The sequence below is a fragment of the Equus caballus genome, chromosome 1 (assembly GCF_041296265.1).
Source record: "Equus caballus isolate H_3958 breed thoroughbred chromosome 1, TB-T2T, whole genome shotgun sequence".
NCBI classification, from domain to species: Eukaryota; Metazoa; Chordata; class Mammalia; order Perissodactyla; family Equidae; genus Equus; species Equus caballus.
The window spans coordinates 73370651-73392921 of NC_091684.1; positions in this window are offsets into that span (position 1 = coordinate 73370651).

Below are 22271 nucleotides of genomic sequence, written 5' to 3' on the forward strand. Positions count from 1 at the left end.
AAGCCTTTGGAAGAGATGTTCCCACTAGGCTGTAAGAGCACTGTGCAGAGCGAGTTGTTTCTTAGCTTGCCAAAGAGCTGGAAGCAAGATGCTGTGCGGCCAACTCGCCCTTTGGAAAGAAGCCTGCACGTTGTGCCTTTCAGCTCTAGGGCAAAGTAGCACACCCAGAGCAGAAGTCCTACTTCAGCCAGATCAGGCCTGCAAAGAAACTGCGTTTCACAGGCCTTTGGAAGAGATGTTCCCCGTAGGCTGTAAGAGCACTGTGCAGAGCGAGTTGTTTCTTAGCTTCCCAAAGAGCTGGAAGTAAGATGCTGTGGGGCCCAACTCGCCCTTTGGAAAGAAGCCTGCACGTTGTGCCTTTCAGCTCTAGGGCAAAGTAGCACACCCAGAGCAGAAGTCCTACTTCAGCCAGATCAGGCCTGCAAAGAAACTGCGTTTCACAGGCCTTTGGAAGAGATGTTCCCAGTAGGCTGTAAGAGCACTGTGCAGAGCGAGTTGTTTCTTAGCTTCCCAAAGAGCTGGAAGCAAGATGCTGTGCGGCCCAACTCGCCCTTTGGAAAGAAGCCTGCACGTTGTGCCTTTCAGCTCTAGGGCAAAGTAGCACACCCAGAGCAGAAGTCCTACTTCAGCCAGATCAGGCCTGCAAAGAAACTGCGTTTCACAGGCCTTTGGAAGAGATGTTCCCGGTAGGCTGTAAGAGCACTGTGCAGAGAGAGATGTTTCTTAGCTTCCCAAAGAGCTGGAAGCAGGATGCTGTGGGGCCCAACTCGCCCTTTGCAAAGAAGCCTGCACGTTGTGCCTTTCAGCTCTAGGGTAAAGTAGCACACCCAGAGCAGAAGTCCTACTTCAGCCAGATCAGGCCTGCAAAGAAACTGCGTTTCACAGGCCTTTGGAAGACATGTTCCCGGTAGGCTGTAAGAGCACTGTGCAGAGCGAGTTGTTTCTTAGCTTCCCAAAGAGCTGGAAGCAAGCTGCTGTGGGGCCCAACTCGCCCTTTGGAAAGAAGCCTGCACGTTGTGCCTTTCAGCTCTAGGGCAAAGTAGCACACCCAGAGCAGAAGTCCTACTTCAGCCAGATCAGGCCTGCAAAGAAACTGCGTTTCACAGGCCTTTGGAAGAGATGTTCCCGGTAGGCCGTAAGAGCACTGTGCAGAGCGAGTTGTTTCTTAGCTTCCCAAAGAGCTGGAAGCAAGCTGCTGTGGGGCCCAACTCGCCCTTTGGAAAGAAGCCTGCACGTTGTGCCTTTCAGCTCTAGGGCAAAGTAGCACACCCAGAGCAGAAGTCCTACTTCAGCCAGATCAGGCCTGCAAAGAAACTGCGTTTCACAGGCCTTTGGAAGAGATGTTCCCGGTAGGCTGTAAGAGCACTGTGCAGAGCGAGTTGTTTCTTAGCTTCCCAAAGAGCTGGAAGCAAGATGCTGTGGGGCCCAACTCGCCCTTTGGAAAGAAGCCTGCACGTTGTGCCTTTCAGCTCTAGGGCAAAGTAGCACACCCAGAGCAGAAGTCCTACTTCAGCCAGATCAGGCCTGCAAAGAAACTGCGTTTCACAGGCCTTTGGAAGAGATGTTCCCGGTAGGCTGTAAGAGCACTGTGCAGAGCGAGTTGTTTCTTAGATTCCCAAAGAGCTGGAAGCAAGATGCTGTGGGGCCCAACTCGCCCTTTGGAAAGAAGCCTGCACGTTGTGCCGTTCAGCTCTAGGACAATGTAGCACACCCAGAGCAGGAGTCCTACTTCAGCCAGGTCAGGCCTGCAAAGAAACTGCGTTTCACAGGCCTTTGGAAGAGATGTTCCCGGTAGGCTGTAAGAGCACTGTGCAGAGCGAGTTGTTTCTTAGCTTCCCAAAGAGCTGGAAGCAAGATGCTGTGGGGCCCAACTCGCCCTTTGAAAGAAGCCTGCACGTTGTGCCTTTCGGCTCTAGGGCAATGTAGCACACCCAGAGCAGAAGTCCTACTTCAGCCAGATCAGGCCTGCAAAGAAACTGCGTTTCCCAGGCCTTTGGAAGAGATGTTCCCGGTAGGCTGCAAGAGCACTGTGCAGAGCGAGTTGTTTCTTAGCTTCCCAAAGAGCTGGAAGCAAGATGCTGTGGGGCCCAACTCGCCCTTTGGAAAGAAGCCTGCACGTTGTGCCTTTCAGCTCTAGGGCAATGTAGCACACCCAGAGCAGAAGTCCTACTTCAGCCAAATAATGCCTGCAAAGAAACTGCGTTTCACAGGCCTTTCGAAGAGATGTTCCCGGTAGGCTGTAAGAGCACTGTGCAGAGCGAGTTGTTTCTTAGCTTCCCGAAGAGCTGGAAGCAAGATTCTTTAGGGCCTCTCTCCACTTTGGATACAAGGCAGGGCCTTGTGCATGGAAGCTCTAGGGCAATGTAGCACATGCAGAGCACAAGTTCTCCTTCAGCCAGATCAGGACTGCAAAGAAACTGCGTTTCACAGGCCTTTGTAAAGATGTTCCCGGAAGGCTGTAGGAGCACTGTGCAGAGCGAGTTGTTTCTTAGCTTCCCAAAGAGCTGGAAGCAAGATGGTGTGGGGCCCAACTCGCCCTTTGGAAAGAAGCCTGCACGTTGTGCCTTTCAGCTCCAGGGCAATGTAGCACACCCAGAACAGAAGTCCTACTTCAGCCAGATCAGGCCTGCAAAGAAACTGCGTTTCACAGGCCTTTGGAAGAGATGTTCCCTGTAGGCTGTAAGAGCACTGTGCAGAGCGAGTTGTTTCTTAGCTTCCCAAAGAGCTGGAAGCAAGATGCTGTGGGGCCCAACTCGCCCTTTGGAAAGAAGCCTGCACGTTGTGCCTTTCAGCTCTAGGGCAATGTAGCACACCCAGAGCAGGAGTCCTACTTCAGCCAGATCAGGCCTGCAAAGAAACTGCGTTTCACAGGCCTTTGGAAGAGATGTTCCCGGTAGGCTGTAAGAGCACTGTGCAGAGCGAGTTGTTTCTTAGCTTCCCAAAGATCTGGAAGCAAGATGCTGTGGGGCCCAACTCGCCCTTGGAAAGAAGCCTGCACGTTGTGCCTTTCAGCTCTAGGCAATGTAGCACACCTAGAGCAGAAGTCCTACTTCAGCCTGATCAGGCCTGCAAAGAGACTGCGTTTCACAGGCCTTTGGAAGAGATGTTCCCGGTAGGCTGTAAGAGCACTGTGCAGAGCGAGTTGTTTCTTAGCTTCCCAAAGAGCTGGAAGCAAGATGCTGTGGGGCCCAACTCGCCCTTTGGAAAGAAGCCTGCACGTTGTGCCTTCCAGCTCTAGGGCAAAGTAGCACACCCAGAGCAGAAGTCCTACTTCAGCCAGATCAGGCCTGCAAAGAAACTGCATTTCACAGGCCTTTGGAAGAGATGTTCCCGGTAGGCTGTAAGAGCACTGTGCAGAGCGAGTTGTTTCTTAGCTTCCCAAACAGCTGGAAGCAAGATGCTGTGGGGCCCAACTCGCCCTTTGGAAAGAAGCCTGCACGTTGTGCCTTTCAGCTCTAGGGCAATGTAGCACACCCAGAGCAGAAGTCATACTTCAGCCAGATCAGGCCTGCAAAGAAACTGCGTTTGACAGGCCTTTGGAAGAGATGTTCCCGGGAGGCTGTAAGAGCACTGTGCAGAGCGAGTTGTTTCTTAGCTTCCCAAAGAGCTGGTAGCAAGATGCTGTGGGGCCCAACTCGCCCTTTGGAAAGAAGCCTGCAAGTTGTGCCTTTCAGCTCAAGGGCAATGTAGCACACCCAGAGCAGAAGTCCTACTTCAGCCAGATCAGGCCTGCAAGGAAACTGCGTTTCACAGGCCTTTGGAAGAGATGTTCCCGGTAGGCTGTAAGAGCACTGTGCAGAGCGAGTTGTTTCTTAGCTTCCCAAAGATCTGGAAGCAAGATGCTGTGGGGCCCAACTCGCCCTTTGGAAAGAAGCCTGCACGTTGTGCCGTTCAGCTCTAGGACAATGTAGCACACCCAGAGCAGGAGTCCTACTTCAGCCAGGTCAGGCCTGCAAAGAAGCTGCGTTTCACAGGCCTTTGGAAGAGATGTTCCCGGTAGGCTGTAAGAGCACTGTGCAGAGCGAGTTGTTTCTTAGCTTCCCAAAGAGCTGGAAGCAAGATGCTGTGGGTCCCAACTCGCCCTTTGAAAGAAGCCTGCACATTGTGCCTTTTGGCTCTAGGGCAATGTAGCACACCCAGAGCAGAAGTCCTACGTCAGCCAGATAAGGCCTGCAAAGAAACTGCGTTTCACAGGCCTTTGGAAGAGATGTTCCCGGTAGGCTGTAAGAGCACTGTGCAGAGCGAGTTGTTTCTTAGCTTCCCAAAGAGCTGGAAGCAAGATGCTGTGGGGCCCAATTCGCCCTTTGGAAAGAAGCCTGCACGTTGTGCCTTTCAGCTCTAGGGCAATGTAGCACACCAAGACGAGAAGTCCTACTTCAACCAGATCAGGCCTGCAAAGAAACTGCGTTTCACAGGCCTTTGGAAGAGATGTTCCCGGTAGGCTGTAAGAGCACTGTGCAGAGCGAGTTGTTTCTTAGCTTCCCAAAGAGCTGGAAGCAAGATGCTGTGGGTCCCAACTCGCCCTTTGAAAGAAGCCTGCACATTGTGCCTTTTGGCTCTAGGGCAATGTAGCACACCCAGAGCAGAAGTCCTACGTCAGCCAGATAAGGCCTGCAAAGAAACTGCGTTTCACAGGCCTTTGGAAGAGATGTTCCCGGTAGGCTGTAAGAGCACTGTGCAGAGCGAGTTGTTTCTTAGCTTCCCAAAGAGCTGGAAGCAAGATGCTGTCGGGCCCAATTCGCCCTTTGGAAAGAAGCCTGCACGTTGTGCCTTTCAGCTCTAGGGCAATGTAGCACACCAAGACGAGAAGTCCTACTTCAACCAGATCAGGCCTGCAAAGAAACTGCGTTTCACAGGCCTTTGGAAGAGATGTTCCCGGTAGGCTGTAAGAGCACTGTGCAGAGCGAGTTGATTCTTAGCTTCCCAAAGATCTGGAAGCAAGATGCTGTGGGGCCCAACTCGCCTTTTGGAAAGAAGCCTGCACGTTGTGACTTTCAGCTCTAGGGCAATGTAGCACACCCAGAGCAGAAGTCCTACTTCAGCCAGATCAGGTCTGCAAAGAAACTGCGTTTCACAGGCCTTTGGAAGAGATGTTCCCGGTAGGCTGTAAGAGCACTGTGCAGAGCGAGTTGTTTCTTAGCTTCCCAAAGAGCTGGAAGCAAGATGCTGTAGGGCCCAACTCGCCCTTTGGAAAGAAGCCTGCACGTTGTGCCTTTCAGCTCTAGGGCAATGTAGCACACCCAGAGCAGAAGTGCTACTTCAGCCAGATCAGGCCTGCAAAGAAACTGCGTTTCACAGGCCTTTGGAAGAGATGTTCCCGGTAGGCTGTAAGAGCACTGTGCAGAGCGAGTTGTTTCTTAGCTTCCCAAAGATCTGGAAGCAAGATGCTGTGGGGCCCAACTCGCCCTTGGAAAGAAGCCTGCATGTTGTGCCTTTCAGCTCTAGAGCAATGTAGCACACCAGGGGAGAAGTCCTATTTCAACCAGATCAGGCCTGCAAAGAAACTGCGTTTCACAGGCCTTTGGAAGAGATGTTCCCGGTAGGCTGTAAGGGCACTGTGCAGAGCGAGTTGATTCTTAGCTTCCCAAAGATCTGGAAGCAAGATGCTGTGGGGCCCAACTCGCCCTTTGGAAAGAAGCCTGCACGTTGTGCCTTTCAGCTCTAGGGCAATGTAGCACACCCAGAGCAGAAGTCCTACTTCAGCCAGATCAGGCCTGCAAAGAAACTGCGTTTCACAGGCCTTTGGAAGAGATGTTCCCGGTAGGCTGTAAGAGCACTGTGCAGAGCGAGTTGTTTCTTAGCTTCCCAAAGAGCTGGAAGCAAGATGCTGTGGGGCCCAACTCGCCCTTTGGAAAGAAGCCTGCACGTTGTGCCTTTCAGCTCTAGCGCAATGTAGCACACCCAGAGCAGAAGTGCTACTTCAGCCAGATCAGGCCTGCAAAGAAACTGCGTTTCACAGGCCTTTAGAAGAGATGTTCCCGGTAGGCTGTAAGAGCACTGTGCAGAGCGAGTTGTTTCTTAGCTTCCCAAAGAGCTGGAAGCAAGATGCTGTGGGGCTGAACTCGCCCTTTGGAAAGAAGCCAGCACGTTGTGCCTTTCAGCTCCAGGGCAATGTAGCACACCCAGAGCAGAAGTCCTACTTCAGCCAGATCAGGCCTGCAAAGAATCTGCGTTTCACAGGCCTTTGGAAGAGATGTACCCCGTAGGCTGTAAGAGCACTGTGCAGAGCGAGTTGTTTCTTAGCTTCCCAAAGAGCTGGAAGCAAGATGCTGTGGGGCCCAACTCGCCCTTTGGAAAGAAGCCTGCACGTTGTGCCTTTCAGCTCTAGGGCAATGTAGCACACCCAGAGCAGGAGTCCTACTTCAGCCAGATCAGGCCTGCAAAGAAACTGCGTTTCACAAGCCTTTGGAAGAGATGTTCCCGGTAGGCTGTAAGAGCACTGTGCAGAGCGACTTGTTTCTTAGCTTCCCAAAGAGCTGGAAGCAAGATGCTGTGGTGCCCAACTCGCCCTTGGAAAGAAGCCTGCATGTTGTGCCTTTCAGCTCTAGAGCAATGTAGCACACCAGGGGAGAAGTCCTACTTCAACCAGATCAGGCCTGCAAAGAAACTGGGTTTTACACTCCATTGGAAGAGATGTTCCCGGTAGGCTGTAACAGCACTGTGCAGAGCGAGTTGATTCTTAGCTTCTCAAAGATCTGGAAGCATGATGCTGTGGGGCCCAACTCGCCCTTTGGAAAGAAGCCTGCACGTTGTGCCTTTCAGCTCCAGGGCAATGTAGCACACCCAGAGCAGAAGTCCTACTTCAGCCAGATCAGGCCTGCAAAGAAACTGCGTTTCACAGGCCTTTGGAAGAGATGTTCCCTGTAGGCTGTAAGAGCATTGTGCAGAGCGAGTTGTTTCTTAGCTTCCCAAAGAGCTGGAAGCAAGATGCTGTGGGGCCCAACTCGCTCTTTGGAAAGAAGCCTGCACGTTGTGCCTTTCAGCTCTAGGGCAATGTAGCACACCCAGAGCAGGAGTCCTACTTCAGCCAGATCAGGCCTGCAAAGAAACTCCATTTCACAGGCCTTTGGAAGAGATGTTCCCGGTAGGCTGTAAGAGCACTGTGCAGAGCGAGTTGTTTCTTAGCTTCCCAAAGATCTGGAAGCAAGATGCTGTGGGGCCCAACTCGCCCTTTGAAAGAAGCCTGCACGTTGTGCCTTTCAGCTCTAGGCAATGTAGCACACCTAGAGCAGAAGTCCTACTTCAGCCAGATCAGGCCTGCAAAGAGACTGCGTTTCACAGGCCTTTGGAAGAGATGTTCCCGGTAGGCTGTAAGAGCACTGTGCAGAGCGAGTTGATTCTTAGCTTCCCAAAGAGCTGGAAGCAAGATGCTGTGGGGCCCAACTCGCCCTTTGGAAAGAAGCCTGCACGTTGTGCCTTTCAGCTCTAGGGCAATGTAGCACACCCAGAGCAGAAGTCCTACTTCAGCCAGATCAGGCCTGCAAAGAAACTGCGTTTCACAGGCCTTTGGAAGAGATGTTCCCGGTAGGCTGTAACAGCACTGTGCAGAGCGAGTTGTTTCTTAGCTTCCCAAAGAGCTGGAAGCAAGATGCTGTGGGGCCCAACTCGCCCTTGGAAAGAAGCCTGCATGTTGTGCCTTTCAGCTCTAGAGCAATGTAGCACACCAGGGGAGAAGTCCTACTTCAACCAGATCAGGCCTGCAAAGAAACTGCGTTTTACAGGCCATTGGAAGAGATGTTCCCGGTAGGCTGTAACAGCACTGTGCAGAACGAGTTGATTCTTAGCTTAGCAAAGATCTGGAAGCATGATGCTGTGGGGCCCAACTCGCCCTTTGGAAAGAAGCCTGCACGTTGTGCCTTTCAGCTCCAGGGCAATGTAGCACACCCAGAGCAGAAGTCCTACTTCAGCCAGATCAGGCCTGCAAAGAAACTGTGTTTCACAGGCCTTTGGAAGAGATGTTCCCTGTAGGCTGTAAGAGCACTGTGCAGAGCGAGTTGTTTCTTAGCTTCCCAAAGAGCTGGAAGCAAGATGCTGTGGGGCCCAACTCGCCCTTTGGAAAGAAGCCTGCACGTTGTGCCTTTCAGCTCTAGGGCAATGTAGGACACCCAGAGCAGGAGTCCTACTTCAGCCAGATCAGGCCTGCAAAAAAACTGCGTTTCACAGGCCTTTGGAAGAGATGTTCCCGGTAGGTTGTAAGAGCACTGTGCAGAGAGAGTTGTTTCTTAGCTTCCCAAAGATCTGGAAGCAAGATGCTGTGGGGCCCAACTCGCCCTTTGAAAGAAGCCTGCACGTTGTGCCTTTCAGCTCTAGGCAATGTAGCACACCTAGAGCAGAAGTCCTACTTCAGCCAGATCAGGCCTGCAAAGAGACTGCGTTTCACAGGCCTTTGGAAGAGATGTTCCCGGGAGACTGTAAGAGCACTGTGCAGAGCGAGTTGTTTCTTAGCTTCCCAAAGAGCTGGTAGCAAGATGGTGTGGGGCCCAACTCCCCCTTTGGAAAGAAGCCTGCAAGTTGTGCCTTTCAGCTCAAGGGCAATGTAGCACACCCAGAGCAGAAGTCCTACTTCAGCCAGATCAGGCCTGCAAGGAAACTGCGTTTCACAGGCCTTTGGAAGAGATGTTCCTGGTAGGCTGTAAGAGCACTGTGCAGAGCGAGTTGTTTCTTAGCTTCCCAAAGAGCTGGAAGCAAGATGCTGTGGGGCCCAACTCGTCCTTTGGAAAGAAGCGTGCACGTTGTGCCTTTCAGCACTAGGCAATGTTGCACACCCAGAGCAGGAGTCCTACTTCAGCCAGATCAGGCCTGCAAAGAAACTGCGTTTCACAGGCCTTTGGAAGAGATGTTCCCGGTAGGCTGTAAGAGCACTGTGCAGAGCGAGTTGTTTCTTAGCTTCCCAAAGAGCTGGAAGCAAGATGCTGTGGGGCCCAACTCGCCCTTGGAAAGAAGCCTGCATGTTGTGCCTTTCAGCTCTAGAGCAATGTAGCACACCAGGGGAGAAGTCCTACTTCAACCAGATCAGGCCTGCAAAGAAACTGCGTTTTACAGGCCATTGGAAGAGATGTTCCCGGTAGGCTGTAACAGCACTGCGCAGAGCGAGTTGATTCTTAGCTTCCCAAAGATCTGGAAGCATGATTCTGTGGGGCCCAACTCGCCCTTTGGAAAGAAGCCTGCACGTTGTGCCTTTCAGCTCCAGGGCAATGTAGCACACCCAGAGCAGAAGTCCTACTTCAGCCAGATCAGGCCTGCAAAGAAACTGCGTTTCACAGGCCTTTGGAAGACATGTTCCCGGTAGGCTGTAAGAGCACTGTGCAGAGCGAGTTGTTTCTTAGCTTCCCAAAGAGCTGGAAGCAAGATGCTGTGGGGCCCAACTCGCCCTTTGGAAAGAAGCCTGCACGTTGTGCCTTTCAGCTCTAGGGCAATGTAGCACACCCAGAGCAGGAGTCCTACTTCAGCCAGATCAGGCCTGCAAAGAAACTGCGTTTCACAGGCCTTTGGAAGAGATGTTCCCGGTAGGCTGTAAGAGCACTGTGCAGAGCGAGTTGTTTCTTAGCTTCCCAAAGATCTGGAAGCAAGATGCTGTGGGGCCCAACTCGCCCTTTGAAAGAAGCCTGCACGTTGTGCCTTTCAGCTCTAGGCAATGTAGCACACCTAGAGCAGAAGTCCTACTTCAGCCAGATCAGGCCTGCAAAGAGACTGCGTTTCACAGGCCTTTGGAAGAGATGTTCCCGGTAGGCTGTAAGAGCACTGTGCAGAGCGAGTTGTTTCTTAGCTTCCCAAAGAGCTGGAAGCAAGATGCTGTGGGGCCCAACTCGCCCTTTGGAAAGAAGCCTGCACGTTGTGCCTTTCAGCTCTAGGGCAATGTAGCACACCCAGAGCAGAAGTCCTACTTCAGCCAGGTCAGGCCTGCAAAGAAACTGCGTTTCACAGGCCTTTGGAAGAGATGTTCCCGGTAGGCTGTAAGAGCACTGTGCAGAGCGAGTTGTTTCTTAGCTTCCCAAAGAGCTGGAAGCAAGATGCTGTGGGGCCCAACTCGTCCTTTGGAAAGAAGCGTGCACGTTGTGCCTTTCAGCACTAGGCAATGTTCCACACCCAGAGCAGGAGTCCTACTTCAGCCAGATAAGGCCTGCAAAGAAACTGCGTTTCACAGGCCTTTGGAAGAGATGTTCCCGGGAGGCTGTAAGAGCACTGTGCAGAGCGAGTTGTTTCTTAGCTTCCCAAAGAGCTGGAAGCAAGATGCTGTGGGGCCCAACTCGCCCTTTGGAAAGAAGCCTGCACGTTGTGCCTTTCAGCTCTAGGGCAATGTAGCACACCCAGAGCAGGAGTCCTACTTCAGCCAGATCAGGCCTGCAAAGAAACTGCGTTTCACAGGCCTTTGGAAGAGATGTTCCCGGTAGGCTGTAAGAGCACTGTGCAGAGCGAGTTGTTTCTTAGCTTCCCAAAGATTTGGAAGCAAGATGCTGTGGGTCCCAACTCGCCCTTTGAAAGAAGCCTGCACGTTGTGCCTTTCAGCTCTAGGCAATGTAGCACACCTAGAGCAGAAGTCCTACTTAAGCCAGATCAGGCCTGCAAAGAGACTGCGTTTCACAGGCCTTTGGGAGAGATGTTCCCGGTAGGCTGTAAGAGCACTGTGCAGAGCGATTTGTTTCTTAGCTTCCCAAAGAGCTGGAAGCAAGATGCTGCGGGGCCCAACTCGCCCTTTGGAAAGAAGCCTGCACGTTGTGCCTCTCAGCTCTAGGGCAATGTAGCACACCCAGAGCAGAAGTCCTACTTCAGCCAGATCAGTCCTGCAAAGAAACTGCGTTTGACAGGCCTTTGGAAGAGATGTTCCCGGGAGACTGTAAGAGCACTGTGCAGAGCGAGTTGTTTCTTAGCTTCCCAAAGAGCTGGTAGCAAGATGGTGTGGGGCCCAACTCCCCCTTTGGAAAGAAGCCTGCAAGTTGTGCCTTTCAGCTCAAGGGCAATGTAGCACACCCAGAGCAGAAGTCCTACTTCAGCCAGATCAGGCCTGCAAGGAAACTGCGTTTCACAGGCCTTTGGAAGAGATGTTCCCGGTAGGCTGTAAGAGCACTGTGCAGAGCGAGTTGTTTCTTAGCTTCCCAAAGAGCTGGAAGCAAGATGCTGTGGGGCCCAACTCGTCCTTTGGAAAGAAGCGTGCACGTTGTGCCTTTCAGCACTAGGCAATGTTGCACACCCAGAGCAGGAGTCCTACTTCAGCCAGATCAGGCCTGCAAAGAAACTGCGTTTCACAGGCCTTTGGAAGAGATGTTCCCGGTAGGCTGTAAGAGCACTGTGCAGAGCGAGTTGTTTCTTAGCTTCCCAAAGAGCTGGAAGCAAGATGCTGTGGGGCCCAACTCGCCCTTGGAAAGAAGCCTGCATGTTGTGCCTTTCAGCTCTAGAGCAATGTAGCACACCAGGGGAGAAGTCCTACTTCAACCAGATCAGGCCTGCAAAGAAACTGCGTTTTACAGGCCATTGGAAGAGATGTTCCCGGTAGGCTGTAACAGCACTGTGCAGAGCGAGTTGATTCTTAGCTTCCCAAAGATCTGGAAGCATGATTCTGTGGGGCCCAACTCGCCCTTTGGAAAGAAGCCTGCACGTTGTGCCTTTCAGCTCCAGGGCAATGTAGCACACCCAGAGCAGAAGTCCTACTTCAGCCAGATCAGGCCTGCAAAGAAACTGCGTTTCACAGGCCTTTGGAAGACATGTTCCCGGTAGGCTGTAAGAGCACTGTGCAGAGCGAGTTGTTTCTTAGCTTCCCAAAGAGCTGGAAGCAAGATGCTGTGGGGCCCAACTCGCCCTTTGGAAAGAAGCCTGCACGTTGTGCCTTTCAGCTCTAGGGCAATGTAGCACACCAAGAGGAGAAGTCCTACTTCAACCAGATCAGGCCTGCAAAGAAACTGCGTTTCACAGGCCTTTGGAAGAGATGTTCCCGGTAGGCTGTAAGAGCACTGTGCAGAGCGAGTTGATTCTTAGCTTCCCAAAGAGCTGGAGCAAGATGCTGTGGGGCCCAACTCGCCCTTTGGAAAGAAGCCTGCACGTTGTGACTTTCAGCTTTAGGGCAATGTAGCACACCCAGAGCAGAAGTCCTACTTCAGCCAGATCAGGCCTGCAAAGAAACTGCGTTTCACAGGCCTTTGGAAGAGATGTTCCCTGTAGGCTGTAAGAGCACTGTGCAGAGCGAGTTGTTTCTTAGCTTCCCAAAGGTCTGGAAGCATGATGCTCTGGGGCCCAACTCGCCCTTTGGAAGGAAGCCTGCACGTTGTGCCTTTCAGCTCCAGGGCAATGTAGCACACCCAGAGCAGAAGTCCTACTTCAGCCAGATCAGGCCTGCAAAGAAACTGCGTTTCACAGGCCTTTGGAAGAGATGTTCCCTGTAGGCTGTAAGAGCACTGTGCAGAGCGAGTTGTTTCTTAGCTTCCCAAAGAGCTGGAAGCAAGATGCTGTGGGGCCCAACTCGCCCTTTGGAAAGAAGCCTGCACGTTGTGCCTTTCAGCTCTAGGGCAATGTAGCACACCCAGAGCAGGAGTCCTACTTCAGCCAGATCAGGCCTGCAAAGAAACTGCGTTTCACAGGCCTTTGGAAGAGATGTTCCCGGTAGGCTGTAAGAGCACTGTGCAGAGCGAGTTGTTTCTTAGCTTCCCAAAGATCTGGAAGCAAGATGCTGTGGGGCCCAACTCGCCCTTTGAAAGAAGCCTGCACGTTGTGCCTTTCAGCTCTAGGGCAATGTATCACACCAAGAGGAGAAGTCCTACTTCAACCAGATCAGGCCTGCAAAGAAGCTGCGTTTCACAGGCCTTTGGAAGAGATGTTCCCGGTAGGCTGTAAGAGCACTGTGCAGAGCGAGTTGATTCTTAGCTTCCCAAAGAGCTGGAAGCAAGATGCTGTGGGGCCCAACTCGCCCTTTGGAAAGAAGCCTGCACGTTGTGACTTTCAGCTATAGGGCAATGTAGCACACCCAGAGCAGACGTCCTACTTCAGCCAGATCAGGCCTGCAAAGAAACTGCGTTTCACAGGCCTTTGGAAGAGATGTTCCCTGTAGGCTGTAAGAGCACTGTGCAGAGCGAGTTGTTTCTTAGCTTCCCAAAGAGCTGGAAGCAAGATGCTGTGGGGCCCAACTCGCCCTTTTGAAAGAAGCCTGCACGTTGTGCCTTTCAGCTCTAGGGCAATGTAGCACACCCAGAGCAGAAGTCCTACTTCAGCCAGATCAGGCCTGCAAAGAAACTGCATTTCACAGGTCTTTGGAAGAGATGTTCCCGGTAGGCTGTAAGAGCACTGTGCAGAGCGAGTTGTTTCTTAGCTTCCCAAAGAGCTGGAACCAAGATGCTGCGGGGCCCAACTCGCCCTTTGGAAAGAAGCCTGCACGTTGTGCCTTTCAGCTCTAGGGCAATGTAGCACACCCAGAGCAGAAGTCCTACTTCAGCCAGATCAGTCCTGCAAAGAAACTGCGTTTCACAGGCCTTTGGAAGAGATGTTCCCGGTAGGCTGTAAGAGCACTGTGCAGAGCGAGTTGATTCTTAGCTTCCCAAAGATCTGGAAGCAAGATGCTGTGGGGCCCAACTCGCCTTTTGGAAAGAAGCCTGCACGTTGTGACTTTCAGCTCTAGGGCAATGTAGCACACCCAGAGCAGAAGTCCTACTTCAGCCAGATCAGGTCTGCAAAGAAACTGCGTTTCACAGGCCTTTGGAAGAGATGTTCCCGGTAGGCTGTAAGAGCACTGTGCAGAGCGAGTTGTTTCTTAGCTTCCCAAAGAGCTGGAAGCAAGATGCTGTGGGGACCAACTCGCCCTTTGGAAAGAAGCCTGCACGTTGTGCCTTTCAGCTCTAGGGCAATGTAGCACACCCAGAGCAAAAGTGCTACTTCAGCCAGATCAGGCCTGCAAAGAAACTGCGTTTCACAGGACTTTAGAAGTGATGTTCCCGGTAGGCTGTAAGAGCACTGTGCAGAGCGAGTTGTTTCTTAGCTTCCCAAAGAGCTGGAAGCAAGATGCTGTGGGGCCGATCTCGCCCTTTGGAAAGAAGCCAGCACGTTGTGCCTTTCAGCTCTAGGGCAATGTAGCACACCCAGAGCAGAAGTCCTACTTCAGCCAGATCAGGCCTGCAGAGAAACTTCGTTTCACAGGCCTTTGGAAGAGATGTTCCCGGTAGGCTGTAAGAGCACTGTGCAGAGCGAGTTGTTTCTTAGCTTCCCAAAGAGCTGGAAGCAAGATGCTGTGGGGCCCAACTCGCCCTTGGAAAGAAGCCTGCATGTTGTGCCTTTCAGCTCTAGAGCAATGTAGCACACCAGGGGAGAAGTCCTACTTCAACCAGATCAGGCCTGCAAAGAAACTGCGTTTCACAGGCCTTTGGAAGAGATGTTCCCGGTAGTCTGTAAGAGCACTGTGCAGAGCGAGTTGATTCTTAGCTTCCCAAAGATCTGGAAGCAAGATGCTGTGGGGCCCAACTCGCCCTTTGGAAAGAAGCCTGCACGTTGTGACTTTCAGCTCTAGGGCAATGTAGCACACCCAGAGCAGAAGTCCTACTTCAGCCAGATCAGGCCTGCAAAGAAACTGCATTTCACAGGCCTTTGGAAGAGATGTTCCCGGTAGGCTGTAAGAGCACTGTGCAGAGCGAGTTGTTTCTTAGCTTCCCAAAGAGCTGGAAGCAAGATGCTGTGGGGCCCAACTCGCCCTTTGGAAGGAATCCTGCACGTTGTGCCTTTCAGCTCTAGGGCAATGTAGCACACCCAGAGCAGAAGTGCTACTTCAGCCAGATCAGGCCTGCAAAGAAACTGCGTTTCACAGGCCTTTAGAAGAGATGTTCCCGGTAGGCTGTAAGAGCACTGTGCAGAGCGAGTTCTTTCTTAGCTTCCCAAAGAGCTGGAAGCAAGATGCTGTGGGGCCCAACTCGCCCTTGGAAAGAAGCCTGCATGTTGTGCCTTTCAGCTCTAGAGCAATGTAGAACACCAGGGGAGAAGTCCTACTTCAACCAGATCAGGCCTGCAAAGAAACTGCGTTTCACGGGCCTTTGGAAGAGATGTTCCCGGTAGGCTGTAAGAGCACTGTGCAGAGCGAGTTGATTCTTAGCTTCCCAAAGAGCTGGAAGCAAGATGCTGTGGGGCCCAACTCGCCCTTTGGAAAGAAGCCTGCACGTTGTGATTTTCAGCTTTAGGGCAATGTAGCACACCCAGAGCAGAAGTCCTACTTCAGCCAGATCAGGCCTGCAAAGAAACTGCGTTTCACAGGCCTTTGGAAGAGATGTTCCCTGTAGGATGTAAGAGCACTGTGCAGAGCGAGTTGTTTCTTAGCTTCCCAAAGAGCTGGAAGCAAGATGCTGTGGGGCCCAACTCGCCCTTTGGAAAGAAGCGTGCACGTTGTGCCTTTCAGCTCTAGGCAATGTTGCACACCCTGAGCAGGAGTCCTACTTCAGCCAGATCAGGCCTGCAAAGAAACTGCGTTTCACAGGCCTTTGGAAGAGATGTTCCCGGTAGGCTGTAAGAGCACTGTGCAGAGCGAGTTGTTTCTTAGCTTCCCAAAGAGCTGGAAGCAAGATGCTGTGGGGCCCAACTCGCCCTTTGGAAAGAAGCCTGCACGTTGTGCCTTTCAGCTCTAGGGCAATGTAGCACACCAAGAGCAGGAGTCCTACTTCAGCCAGATCAGGCCTGCAAAGAAACTGCGTTTCACAGGCCTTTGGAAGACATGTTCCCGGTAGGCTGTAAGAGCACTGTGCAGAGCGAGTTGTTTCTTAGCTTCCCAAAGATCTGGAAGCAAGATGCTGTGGGGCGCAACTCGCCCTTTGAAAGAAGCCTGCACGTTGTGCCTTTCAGCTCTAGGCAATGTAGCACACCTAGAGCAGAAGTCCTACTTCAGCCAGATCAGGCCTGCAAAGAGACTGCGTTTCACAGGCCTTTGGAAGAGATGTTCCCGGTAGGCTGTAAGAGCACTGTGCAGAGCGAGTTGTTTCTCAGCTTCCCAAAGAGCTGGAAGCAAGATGCTGTGGGGCCCAAATCGCCCATTTTGAAAGAAGCCTGCACGTTGTGCCTTTCAGCTCTAGGGCAATGTAGCACACCAAGAGGAGATGTCCTACTTCAACCAGATCAGGCCTGCAAAGAAACTGCGTTTCACAGGCCTTTGGAAGAGATGTTCCCGGTAGGCTGTAAGAGCACTGTGCAGAGCGAGTTGATTCTTAGCTTCCCAAAGAGCTGGAAGCAAGATGCTGTGGGGCCCAACTCGTCCTTTGGAAAGAAGCCTGCACGTTGTGCCTTTCAGCTCTAGGGCAATGTAGCACACCCAGAGCAGAAGTGCTACTTCAGCCAGATCAGGCCTGCAAAGAAACTGCGTTTCACAGGCCTTTAGAAGAGATGTTCCCGGTAGGCTGTAAGAGCACTGTGCAGAGCGTGTTGTTTCTTAGCTTCCCAAAGAGCTGGAAGCAAGATGCTGTGGGGCCCAACTCGCCCTTTGGAAAGAAGCCAGCACGTTGTGCCTTTGAGCTCTAGGGCAATGTAGCACACCCAGAGCAGAAGTCCTACTTCAGCCAGATCAGGCCTGCAAAGAAACTGCGTTTCACAGGCCTTTGGAAGAGATGTTCCCGGTAGGCTGTAAGAGCACTGTGCAGAGCGAGTTCTTTCTTAGCTTCCCAAAGAGCTGGAAGCAAGATGCTGTGGGGCCCAACTCGCCCTTTGCAAAGAAGCCTGCACGTTGTGCCTTTCAGCTCTAGGGCAATGTAGCACACCCAGAGCAGAAGTCCTACTTCAGCCAGGTCAGGCCTGCAAAGAAACTGCGTTTCACAGGCCTTTGGAAGAGATGTTCCCGGTAGGCTGTAAGAGCACTGTGCAGAGCGAGTTGTTTCTTAGCTTCCCAAAGAGCTGGAAGCAAGATGCTGTGGGGCCCAACTAGTCCTTTGGAAAGCAGCGTGCACGTTGTGCCTTTCAGCACTAGGCAATGTTGCACACCCAGAGCAGGAGTCCTACTTCAGCCAGATAAGGCCTGCAAAGAAACTGCGTTTCACAGGCCTTTGGAAGAGATGTTTCTGTAGGCTGTAAGAGCACTGTGCAGAGCGAGTTGTTTCTTAGCTTCCCAAAGAGCTGGAAGAAAGATGCTGTGGGGCCCAACTCGCCCTTTGGAAAGAAGCCTGCACCTTGTGCCTTTCAGCTCTAGGGCAATGTAGCAAACCCAGAGCAGAAGTCCTACTTCAGCCAGATCAGGCCTGCAAAGAAACTGCGTTTCACAGGCCTTTGGAAGAGATGTTCCCGGTAGGCTGTAAGAGCACTGTGCAGAGCGAGTTGTTTCTTAGCTTCCCAAAGATCTGGAAGCAAGATGCTGTGGGGCCCAGCTCGCCCTTTGAAAGAAGCCTGCACGTTGTGCCTTTCAGCTCTAGGCAATGTAGCACACCTAGAGCAGAAGTCCTACTTCAGCCAGATCAGGCCTGCAAAGAGACTGCGTTTCACAGGCCTTTGGGAGAGATGTTCCCGGTAGGCTGTAAGAGCACTGTGCAGAGCGAGTTGTTTCTTAGCTTCCCAAAGAGCTGGAAGCAAGATGCTGTGGGGCCCAACTCGCACTTTGGAAAGAAGCCTGCACGTTGTGCCTTTCAGCTCTAGGGCAATGTAGCACACCCAGAGCAGAAGTCCTACTTCAGCCAGATCAGGCCTGCAAAGAATCTGCATTTCACAGGCCTTTGGAAGAGATGTTCCCGGTAGGCTGTAAGAGCACTGTGCAGAGCGATTTCTTTCTTAGCTTCCCAAAGAGCTGGAAGCAAGATGCTGCGGGGCCCAACTCGCCCTTTGGAAAGAAGCCTGCACGTTGTGCCTCTCAGCTCTAGGGCAATGTAGCACACCCAGAGCAGAAGTCCTACTTCAGCCAGATCAGTCCTGCAAAGAAACTGCGTTTGACAGGCCTTTGGAAGAGATGTTCCCGGTAGGCTGTAAGAGCACTGTGCAGAGCGAATTGTTTCTTAGCTTCCCAAAGAGCTGGTAGCAAGATGCTGTGGGGCCCAACTCGCCCTTTGGAAAGAAGCCTGCAAGTTGTGCCTTTCAGCTCAAGGGCAATGTAGCACACCCAGAGCAGAAGTCCTACTTCAGCCAGATCAGGCCTGCAAGGAAACTGCGTTTCACAGGCCTTTGGAAGAGATGTTCCCGGTAGGCTGTAAGAGCACTGTGCAGAGCGAGTTGTTTCTTAGATTCCCAAAGAGCTGGAAGCAAGATGCTGTGGGGCCCAACTCGCCCTTTGGAAAGAAGCGTGCACGTTGTGCCTTTCAGCACTAGGCAATGTTGCACACCCAGAGCAGGAGTCCAACTTCAGCCAGATAAGGCCTGCAAGGAAACTGCGTTTCACAGGCCTTTGGAAGAGATGTTCCCGGTAGGCTGTAAGAGCACTGTGCAGAGCGAGTTGTTTCTTAGCTTCCCAAAGAGCTGCAAGCAACATGCTGTGGGGCCCAACTCGCCCTTTGGAAAGAAGCCTGCACGTTGTGCCTTTCAGCTCCAGGGCAATGTAGCACACCCAGAGCAGAAGTCCTACTTCAGCCAGATCAGGCCTGCAAGGAAACTGCGTTTCACAGGCCTTTGGAAGTGATGTTCCCTGTAGGCTATAAGAGCACTGTGCAGAGCGAGTTGTTTCTTAGCTTCCCAAAGATCTGGAAGCATGATGCTGTGGGGCCCAACTCGCCCTTTGGAAAGAAGCCTGCACGTTGTGCCTTTCAGCTCCAGGGCAATGTAGCACACCCAGAGCAGAAGTCCTACTTCAGCCAGATCAGGCCTGCAAAGAAACTGCGTTTCACAGGCCTTTGGAAGAGATGTTCCCTGTAGGCTGTAAGAGCACTGTGCAGAGCGAGTTGTTTCTTAGCTTCCCAAAGAGCTGGAAGCAAGATGCAGTGGGGCCCAACTCGCCCTTTTGAAAGAAGCCTGCACGTTGTGCCTTTCAGCTCTAGGGCAATGTAGCACACCAAGAGCAGGAGTCCTACTTCAGCCAGATCAGGCCTGCAAAGAAACTGCGTTTCACAGGCCTTTGGAAGAGATGTTCCCTGTAGGCTGTAAGAGCACTGTGCAGAGCGAGTTGTTTCTTAGCTTCCCAAAGATCTGGAAGCAAGATGCTGTGGGGCCCAACTCGCCCTTTGAAAGAAGCCTGCACGTTGTGCCTTTCAGCTCTAGGCAATGTAGCACACCTAGAGCAGAAGTCCTACTTCAGCCAGATCAGGCCTGAAAAGAGAGTGCATTTCACAGGTCTTTGGAAGAGATGTTCCCGGTAGGCTGTAAGAGCACTGTGCAGAGCGAGTTGTTTCTTAGCTTCCCAAAGAGCTGGAAGCAAGATGCTGTGGGGCCCAAATCGCCCATTTTGAAAGAAGCCTGCACGTTGTGCCTTTCAGCTCTACGGCAATGTAGCACACCCAGAGCAGAAGTCCTACTTCAGCCAGATCAGCCCTGCAAAGAAACTGCGTTTCACAGGCCTTTGGAAGAGATGTTCCCTGTAGGCTGTAAAAGCACTGTGCAGAGCGAGTGGTTTCTTAGCTTCCCAAAGAGCTGGAAGCAAGATGCTGTGGGGCCCAACTCGCCCTTTGGAAAGAAGCCTGCACGTTGTGCCTTGCAGCTCTAGGGCAATGCAGCACACCCAGAGCAGAAGTCCTACTTCAGCCAGATCCATCCTGCAAAGAAACTGCGTTTCACAGGCCTTTGGAAGAGATCTTCCCGGTAGGCTGCAAGAGCACTGTGCAGAGCGAGTTGTTTCTTAGCTTCCCAAAGAGCTGGAAGCAAGATGCTGTGGGGCCCAACTCGCCCTTGGGAAAGAAGCCTGCACGTTGTGCCTTTCAGCTCTAGGGCAATGTAGCACACCCAGAGCAGGAGTCCTACTTCAGCCAGATCAGGCCTGCAAAGAAACTGCGTTTCACAGGCCTTTGGAAGAGATGTTCCCGGTAGGCTGTAAGAGCACTGTGCAGTGCGAGTTGTTTCTTAGCTTCCCAAAGAGCTGGAAGCAAGATGCTGTGGGGCCCAACTCGCCCTTTGGAAAGAAGCCTGCACGTTGTGCCTTTCAGCTCTAGGGCAATGTAGCACACCAAGAGGAGAAGTCCTACTTCAACCAGATCAGGCCTGCAAAGAAACTGCGTTTCACAGGCCTTTGGAAGAGATGTTCCCGGTAGGCTGTAAGAGCACTGTGCAGAGCGAGTTGATTCTTAGCTTCCCAAAGAGCTGGAAGCAAGATGCTGTGGGGCCCAACTCGCCCTTTGGAAAGAAGCCTGCACGTTGTGACTTTCAGCTTTACGGCAATGTAGCACACCCAGAGCAGAAGTCCTACTTCAGCCAGATCAGGCCTGCAAAGAAACTGCGTTTCACAGGCCTTTGGAAGAGATGTTCCCGGTACTCTGTAAGAGCACTGTGCAGAGCGAGTTGTTTCTTAGCTTCCCAAAGAGCTGGAAGCAAGATGCTGTGGGGCCCAACTCGCCCTTTGGAAAGAAGCCTGCACGTTGTGCCTTTCAGCTCTAGGGCAATGTAGCACACCAAGAGCAGGAGTCCTACTTCAGCCAGATCAGGCCTGCAAAGAAACTGCGTTTCACAGGCCTTTGGAAGAGATGTTCCCGGTACTCTGTAAGAGCACTGTGCAGAGCGAGTTGTTTCTTAGCTTCCCAAAGATCTGGAAGCAAGATGCTGTGGGGCCCAACTCGCCCTTTGAAAGAAGCCTGCACGTTGTGCCTTTCAGCTCTAGGCAATGTAGCACACCTAGAGCAGAAGTCCTACTTCAGCCACATCAGGCCTGCAAAGAGACTGCGTTTCACAGGTCTTTGGAAGAGATGTTCCCGGTAGGCTGTAAGAGCACTGTGCAGAGCGAGTTGTTTCGTAGCTTCCCAAAGAGCTCGAAGCAAGATGCTGTGGGGCCCAAATCGCCCATTTTGAAAGAAGCCTGCACGTTGTGCCTTTCAGCTCTAGGGCAATGTAGCACACCCAGAGCAGAAGTCCTACTTCAGCCAGATCAGGCCTGCAAAGAAACTGCATTTCACAGGCCTTTGGAAGAGATGTTCCCGGTAGGCTGTAAGAGCACTGTGCAGAGCGATTTGTTTCTTAACTTCCCAAAGAGCTGGAAGCAAGATGCTGCGGGGCCCAACTCGCCCTTTGGAAAGAAGCCTGCACGTTGTGCCTCTCAGCTCTAGGGCAATGTAGCACACCCAGAGCAGAAGTCCTACTTCAGCCAGATCAGGCCTGCAAAGAAACTGCGTTTCACAGGCCTTTAGAAGAGATGTTCCCGGTAGGCTGTAAGAGCACTGTGCAGAGCGAGTTGTTTCTTAGCTTCCCAAAGAGCTGGAAGCAAGATGCTGTGGGGCCCAACTCGCCCTTTGGAAAGAAGCCAGCACGTTGTGCCTTTCAGCTCTAGGGCAATGTAGCACACCCAGAGCAGAAGTCCTACTTCAGCCAGATCAGGCCTGCAAAGAAACTGCGTTTCACAGGCCTTTGGAAGAGATGTTCCCGGTATGCTGTAAGAGCACTGTGCAGAGCGAGTTGTTTCTTAGCTTCCCAAAGAGCTGGAAGCAAGATGCTGTCGGGCCCAACTCGCCCTTTGGAAAGAAGCCTGCACGTTGTGCCTTTCAGCTCTAGGGCAATGTAGCACACACAGAGCAGGAGTCCTACTTCAGCCAGATCAGGCCTGCAAAGAAACTGCGTTTCACAGGCCTTTGGAAGAGATGTTCCCGGTACTCTGTAAGAGCACTGTGCAGAGCGAGTTGTTTCTTAGCTTCCCAAAGAGCTGGAAGCAAGATGCTGTGGGGCCCAACTCGCCCTTTGGAAAGAAGCCTGCACGTTGTGCCTTTCAGCTCTAGGGCAATGTAGCACACCCAGAGCAGAAGTCCTACTTCAGCCAGGTCAGGCCTGCAAAGAAACTGCGTTTCACAGGCCTTTGGAAGAGATGTTCCCGGTAGGCTGTAAGAGCACTGTGCAGAGCGAGTTGTTTCTTAGCTTCCCAAAGAGCTGGAAGCAAGATGCTGCGGGGCCCAACTCGCCCTTTGGAAAGAAGCGTGCACGTTGTGCCTTTCAGCTCTAGGCAATGTTGCACACCCAGAGCAGGAGTCCTACTTCAGCCAGATGAGGCCTGCAAAGAAACTGCGTTTCACAGGCCTTTGGAAGAGATGTTCCCGGTAGGCTGTAAGAGCACTGTGCAGAGCGAGTTGTTTCTTAGCTTCCTAAAGAGCTGGAAGCAAGATGCTGTTGGGCCCAACTCGCCCTTTGGAAGGAAGCCTTCACGTTGTGCCTTTCAGCTCCAGGGCAATGTAGCACACCCAAAGCAGAAGTCCTACTTCAGCCAGATCAGGCCTGCAAAGAAACTGCGT